Source organism: Capsicum annuum, unplaced genomic scaffold (assembly GCF_002878395.1).
Source record: "Capsicum annuum cultivar UCD-10X-F1 unplaced genomic scaffold, UCD10Xv1.1 ctg5201, whole genome shotgun sequence".
Lineage (NCBI taxonomy): Eukaryota > Viridiplantae > Streptophyta > Magnoliopsida > Solanales > Solanaceae > Capsicum > Capsicum annuum.
In genome coordinates, this window is record NW_025859999.1 from 743,189 (window position 1) to 750,849 (window position 7,661).

The following is a 7,661-nucleotide window of genomic DNA, read 5'->3' on the forward strand; positions in this document are numbered from 1 at the left end:
CAAGAGAAAAATAATTGGTCGAGCCATATTCAGAACCTGAACAGATATTACATCAAAAGCGAAGAGTAACAACACTTCATTACCCAATTCAGCCAATTCAAATGGTAGATCAGGTGGATACTATTGATCTTATTTGTCCAATTACTCTAGCCCCAGTAGTTCTAGCTACTCATGCTCGAGCAGAATCTAGACCTTTTCATGAAATGGCAATCCCATTGATAAACAATGCTATGAATTGCATTCGTAAGACAAAGGAGGGTGGTGGCTTTGAAATAAAGCATAATATGGTGCAACTCTAGCACTCTAGTGGGCAGTTCACAGGATTATCTCATGAGGAATCATATCAGCACATACAATACTTTCTTGAGATCAGTAATACCTACATTCTAGCTAGAGTATCAGTTTATTATGTTAGACTGAATCTCTTCTCCTTCTCTCTGTTAGGGGAAGAAAAAAGGTGGTTATATTTTGAACCACCGAACTCCATCACTTCCAGGGATGATCTGGCTTGATAGTTCATTATTCTATTCTTTCCATTAGGGAAGAAAACTTATTTGAGAAGTGATATTTTTGAGTTTTTTACAGAAGGATGGAGAGAATCTTCACAATGCTAGGGAATGATTCCTAGCTATTCTCAAGAATTTCCCCCATAATAATTAGAGAGATGATGTATTGGTACACACATTCATTTAGGGTCTTAAGCTAAAAACCTAGATTCTCCTGGATTCATTAGTAGGCGGGAAAGTTCTCGAGAAGATGTATGATTAATTATATACACCATTGAATCAGATTTAACAGGAGAGTGCAGAGTGGCACGCTGACACAAGATGTGCTCAACAAAAGGTTGCAGGTATGTTGGAGGTTGATCAGTTCACCACTATATTAGCCTCATTACTACATTAAAAAATTATCAAACTACTCAGCTTAGCAATATGAATTTGGGAATCATACAGCCCACACAAGCAACAACTAACGTAGTTCATTATGCTCATACGTGGTGTCAGGTTTGTTGAAGTAGCTAACATATAGCTGATGCTTCGGCAGCAAAGCTAAAGTTTGTCAATTATGAGGGAAATACTAATCGTCAAGGACAAAAGAACTTTGGTAAGACTTACAATCCTAACAAGCGGAATCATCCCAATTTCTCATGTGATGGAAATTAAGCATAGAATTCCAAATAATACAGAGGGCTAGTAAAATAGAATCACCTGCAGGATATTCAGGGATATCAAGCTACCACTCAGTCAAGTCATATTAAAGAGATTGTAAAAAATATTTTGGCTACTCAAGCACCATTGGTAGCAAATGTGAAAAGTTAATAGTTGATTTTTAAGAATATAGAGGTTCAAGTGGTTCATATTGTAGGAGCATAGAACACTATACCTCAGTAAGGTATTCATAGTAATACTGAGCCAAATTCAAAAAAGGTGCATGTGGTCACTTCTTAAAGTAGACTGCAGCTGAAAGAGTTAGAACCTAAGTAGGTGAATCACAAGGCTACTGATGGTAAGACATCATTAGATAAGGACAAAGTTCTAAAAAACAAAGTTTAAAGCAACCAAACTGCAAAAAATATAATGATGCCACCTCCACCATTCCCACAAAGGCTTTGGTAATATCAGGAGCAGGATTAATACAAGAAGTTTATGGAATTTTAAAACTATTCCACATTAATCTTCCTTTCATTGATATTTTGTGAAGTGTTCTAAAGTATGGGAAAAGCATTGTAGAAAGCAAGAACTGTTTGACTTAATATGCTATAGTAGCACTTACTGTCAAGTGGACATCCAGGATTCAGAATAAATTATCCATAAATCTAAAAGGTATAGGAAGTTTTACTCTGTAGATCACAATTGGGCAATCCATTAGTTCTCGGTGCTTATATGATCTGGGGGCATGATTAAATCTTGTGCTCATATCCTGATTCAGAAAAATAGATTTAGGCATCCCTAGAACCACCACAGTCATTTTGGAGTTTGATGACCAATCATATGCAGCCCTGAAGGAATCATCGAAAATGTATTCCAGCAAGTGAGATTGCTTATTTTATCAGTAGACATTGTTATTCTTTATTTTGATATTGATTCAGAAGTTCCATTTATTTTGAGACATCCTTTTTTAGTAATTGGAAGCTCACTAATTTATTTAGCGATAGTACAGGTATTTATGAGAGCTTGTGACAAGGTAGAGGTTTTTTATGTTTATAATGAAATGAAGCTACCTGCAATCTATGAATAATTATCTATTATTACAGACATATACCTTGTCTTTGAGCTCACCCTACTTTTGTCTAATTACCCACTTAAGTGAGAATTAATGCGTAATGATATTCTTGGAGATGTTTAAGAACTTGAAATTGTAGAATTATAGATTTGACAAGCATTTTTACCTTGAATACAGAATTTGAGCCATTGGTCCCTCTCCTAAGGCATCTATAGTAGAAGCATCGAAGATAGAGTTTAAAGTTCTCCCCTCTTATATAAAATATGTTGTCCTTGGTGAGGATGACATTTTTCCTGTGATTTTATCGGCAGTTTTATTTGATATATAGATGAGAGAGGCATTGACAATATTGAAGAGAAAGAAGAAAGAAATTGGACGAGAAATATCAAATGTCATGGGAATCAATACTTTCTTCTATATAAATGAAATATATATGGATGCAGGATATAAAGTGTAACGCCTCGAGTCTTTACCCCAGACGCTATACGGTCCTCATGATCCTGAGGGCCAGGAAGTTAACCCATGATTGGTTCCTGCTGCAATAACTGAATAATAATATTTTATTATGCAGAAATCAGGAGGAAACTTGCCATAAGGTTCAAAACTATAAATAATACTAAGTACTGAAAACTGAATATTGATACATCTATTTGAAATACTCTAGTCTGATAAGCTTCTACTTTCTGACTAAGGGATTGATGAGACAAACCCCCAACTAACCCCGAATATTGAAAACTGATAAACTGAGATACTGAATTAATAATCATCTCTTCAAACTATGAGGACTCACCACTAGTCTGCTATTTGATGGATCGAGCTACGAAGTCTGTTCGGAAGCCCGTGTTTCTAAACCTATGATATAATGCATCATAGCAAAAAATAAAGAAATACGTCAGTAATTTTTATGTACTGGTATGCTAAGTTAGTTAGGCTGAGAAGCATGGGTTCATATGCATGAACTATACTAACTGAATAACAGAAGTATAACTTAATGAAAGTACATGAATGAATATGTAAATCGTAACTGAGGTCGTGATAACACTAGATATTGAGTTCTTAATTACTTATTTACTGATATCTGAATTTACTGATATCATATTACTATTAACTGGGTGGCTATATATGATAGTCCTAATTCTGTGGAACTATTCTGAGTTTCATACTAAACTGAATGACTTTGTCTGATAGTCCTGATTTCTATAGAACGAAACTGAGTTCTATTAGGAAGACTAAAACTGTAATGGTGAAAGGTAATTATCGATCCGACATGCTCTTTTCTGAATATATTTGGTCTAACCTATAACCCTAATTAGAAGGTATCAGTACCATGCCAAGGGTATAGATAACTATGAGTTAACCTTCATTGATAAGAAACTCTTTTATCAACACTCACTGGAAGAAAAAGTTGTATGAGATGTATCAACCCTAGTATGGTAGAAAAATGTCTCAAACTATGTTGTCTACGTAGTTCTGTAATGTAGGGATTGCTACTAAGGGTCAAACCCTATACTGGAAGAAATTCCCTTAATCCTGGGTTCGCTCAGTATTGAATCCTACTCCCAACTGAATAGATATTAAACTAATTTCTAGTTCATACTATGCTTGACTAAATTGTTACTGATTATACTATCTAACTGAACAGAACTATGTTTCACTGAGTTCCATAAACTAACTGAATACTACTGAATTCTGTTAACTAACTAAATTTATTAAGGTCTGAATTGGATACTGAACTGGACTGGACTGATATTTTGTCTACTGTGTTTTTTAAATAGCAAAAAGTACTACTGATCATGACATGACTGAGATTATTCTGCAACTGACACTAGTTCTAGGTAAACAGCTAAATTTTAGATATTAAATACCCCCAGGACTCAATAGCATGAAAAGTAGATCACTGCATGACTTTGGTAGTATAATATTACTAGCATGCTAATAATACATTCACTTAGACATTTTTGGTCAAACATTTAATATACATGGTCTTGTGCATGATTGAAATCACATAATAACATGTTATGGGACTAGTCTAAACACATAAGAATTTTGATGAATATTTAGGGAGCATGGGTATATCACATATCAGCAAACAAGTAGTAATATCATGAATTCTACATTCAACTTGCAATTCAATAGTTTGACATAGAGTTCATAAAATTCAATTCAAAATTAAACTAGTTTGCATGAAACATGGGACAAATCATGGAATAAGATCACCAATAATATCATAATCATTAATACATTCAAGATCCAACATGAAATAAATAAAATCAAATAACTTTTATTTAGAAAGAGCTCTTGAACTCCAAGGGTTGGAGGAATTCCGTGGATGAACACTTCACATACCATGGTATTCAAATTTGTTAAGAATGATGAAGTGTTCTTGAAGGTTGAATCTTAAATTAAGGATCCTAGGGTTTGTTTCTTGATAATTTGTGAGAAAGATGAGTGGATTTTTCCTCTAAAGGGGCTAAATTTCATGTTTTGGAGGCTGACATATGGTGGTGAAAAACCCAATTACCCCTGAGCACGCAGCTTTTTAATGACTGAAACTAATTTAACGATAGGCAGACTGATGTACCGCATCATTGGCATCAATGCGATAGCCGACTCGTCACATCGAGTTTGGATTGGTTCACTGGAATTTGCCCTAAGAGCTGGGGAAAAATACTCATTGACGAGATGGATGACACAGTACGTTGAGATCGCATTGATCTAGTGGTTTGACCTTTAAAATGTGTTTCAAACCAAGACCAAAAAGTTCAAAACTTGTCCGAGAACACCTACTGACATTCCTGATCATGAATTAACCTAAAAATCATTATTTGAAGGTCACAAGGGTCCTAAAAAAGGATTTCCAACTTACGAAGGCTAAAATAACTCTAAGTATGAATACTTAGCTAAATTTTTCTATGTCTGCGACCCTTAGGAACATTCGTCCTCGAATATGACCGACAAAGATGGGAATACTGATAGACTTAATTTAGATACTGGATATGCATAACGACAACATGATTTCATAACGGACACTACTGATATGGTGAAATTTCATATTGAACATTCATGTCTGATGCATGAGTACATAGTCGAGCATGATTCATGAATGCATGACTGGTATTGCTAATAAGATGAGTTTCTCATGTTGAACATGCATATTTGATGCATGAAGTCACAATTGAATATGCAATGGTAACTAGTACCAAGTCTATAAAGGAAGATCTGAGCATGGAACTGAGTAAGTTTAAGGAAAAACTATTACCTTGGGCTGAGTCTGAGTTTGCGAAGAAAGGGTGAGGATACTTGGTTGACATATCTACTTCTTCTTCCCAAGTAAACCCCTCAACAAACTGGTTTTTCCAAAGAACTTTGGCAAGTGGTCATCCCAACTACCTTTAAAGTCTATCAAACACGCTCGCCGCATATCCTCTAAAGCTAAAATGTGTCCTTTCTTCTTGACCATCTGTCTGAGGGTGAAAACGTGTACTAAGTTAAATTTGGGTACCAAGACCCTTTTGCAACGCCTTTTAGAAATGAGAGGTGAACTGCGTACCTTTATCTGAGATTATAGATAATGGAACTCTGTGTAACCTAACTAACTCCCTGATATAGAGCTTTGCGTAGTCATCGGCTGAATAAGAGGTATGGACTGGTAGGAAATGAGCTGATTTTGTCATCTTGTCTACAATGACCCAAACTGAATTGTGCTGACGATGAGTACAAGGCCTGCCCATCACAAAATCCAAGTTTACCTTTTCCCACTTCAAAGTAGGAATACTAAACACTTACATAGTCCCGCTAGATGTTTGGTTCTCATCCATAACCTACTGACATATCGAGCACTTAGCTACAAAATCTGCAATGTCTCTCTTCATCCCACACCACCAATAGATCTTGCACAAATCATGGTACATCTTAGTGGCCCCTAGATGAATAGAGTAACGCGCACCACACGCTTCTTCAAGAATCTACTATCTCAGGTTATCTACACCTGGCACACATAGCCAACCCAGACAATGCAATATATTATCTCCCCCTTGGGAGAAAACATCTATCTTCTGATTTCTTACTAATTCGTTAAACTTAATTAGGGTGGGATCCCTACCCTTCTTTTGGTTTACTTCAGAAACTAGGGATGATTCTTAACTACTCTGCACCCATACACTACCTTTTGCTGAATCGACTAAGCGAATACCTAGTTGAGCAAGCTAATGAACTTTTTGAGCTAACATCTTCCTACAATCATCCTCTTGAGCAGTACTACCCATAAAAATCCTACTAAGAGCATTAACCACTACGTTGGCTTTGCTCGGATAATGGAGAACACTCATGTTGAAGTCCTACAATAACTCCAACCACCTTCTCTGATGGAGGTTTAGGTCTTCCTGAGGGAACACATACTGTAGGATCTTATGGACAGTGAACCCATCAATGTGCACTCATACAAATAGTGCCTCCAAATCTTTAAGGCAAACTAATGTAAACTTCTTCCATTTTATGGGCCATGAATCTGCAGTCCTATCTATTTTCCATTGTTTGAACCATGAGTGAACCATAACTTGTAACTGATATATAGCTAACTAGGCACTCTCACTAGCTGTCACCCCTATATTATCAATAACCTTCTACACCTGATCAAGAAATTCCTGTAGGTCCCTTCTAACTTTAACCCCAGTAAAAGATTAAAGATTTATTTGGATAAAGTGCTGAATCCTAGCTACAGTAGTATTCGCCACTGGGTTGGCTGGAACGGCAACTGGGTATTCATTCTGGGAAGCAACAGAATGAACTAGGGTGGTGAAAAATATTCTAAATTCAGTAAGGGAGACATGTTCGTACAGGGGATCTGGCTGGATGGGCCGAGGTTCTGACTAATTTTTGGTTCTTCTTTTGTTAGTTGTTTTGGGAGGCATTTTCTGTAAATGAAAAAGAGAGAATGGATTATACTAAAAGTTTAACTTGAGCTCATGCTCACTCGCTCGACATGAATACTGAAAGATAGGAAACTTTTTCTAAAATATCTAATAGCCTCCTGTCCATAAGTGTGGTGCACTAAATACCCATGCATAAGACTCTACTATGTTTGTAATGCCCTGCGTCTGTACCCTGGATGCTATACGGTGCTCATAATCCTGAGGGACTACAAGCTAACCCATTACTAGTACCTGTTGCAATAACTGAATAGTAATACTATATTATATGGAAATTAGGCAGAAACTTGCAATAAGGTTTAAAACTATAAAATAAATACTGAGTACTGGAAACTGAATACTGATATATCTATCTAAAATACTCTATTCTGATAAGCCTCTATTGTCTGAATAAGGATTTGATGGAACAAACCCCCAACTAACCCCGACTATTGAAAACTGATAAACTGAAGTAATAATCATGTCCTTAACTATGAGGACTCACCACTAGTCTGATGCTGTTAGATCGGG

General features: G+C 36.2%; 1 non-coding gene across 1 annotated transcript; it reads right to left on the minus strand.

Annotated features, from left to right (window-relative positions):
- Positions 1-551: 551 nt before the first annotated feature.
- On the minus strand, positions 552-659 carry LOC124892922. The gene has a single exon (XR_007050471.1). It is a non-coding gene; the product is annotated as a small nucleolar RNA R71 (small nucleolar RNA).
- Between the last annotated feature and the right edge of the window lie 7,002 nt (positions 660-7,661).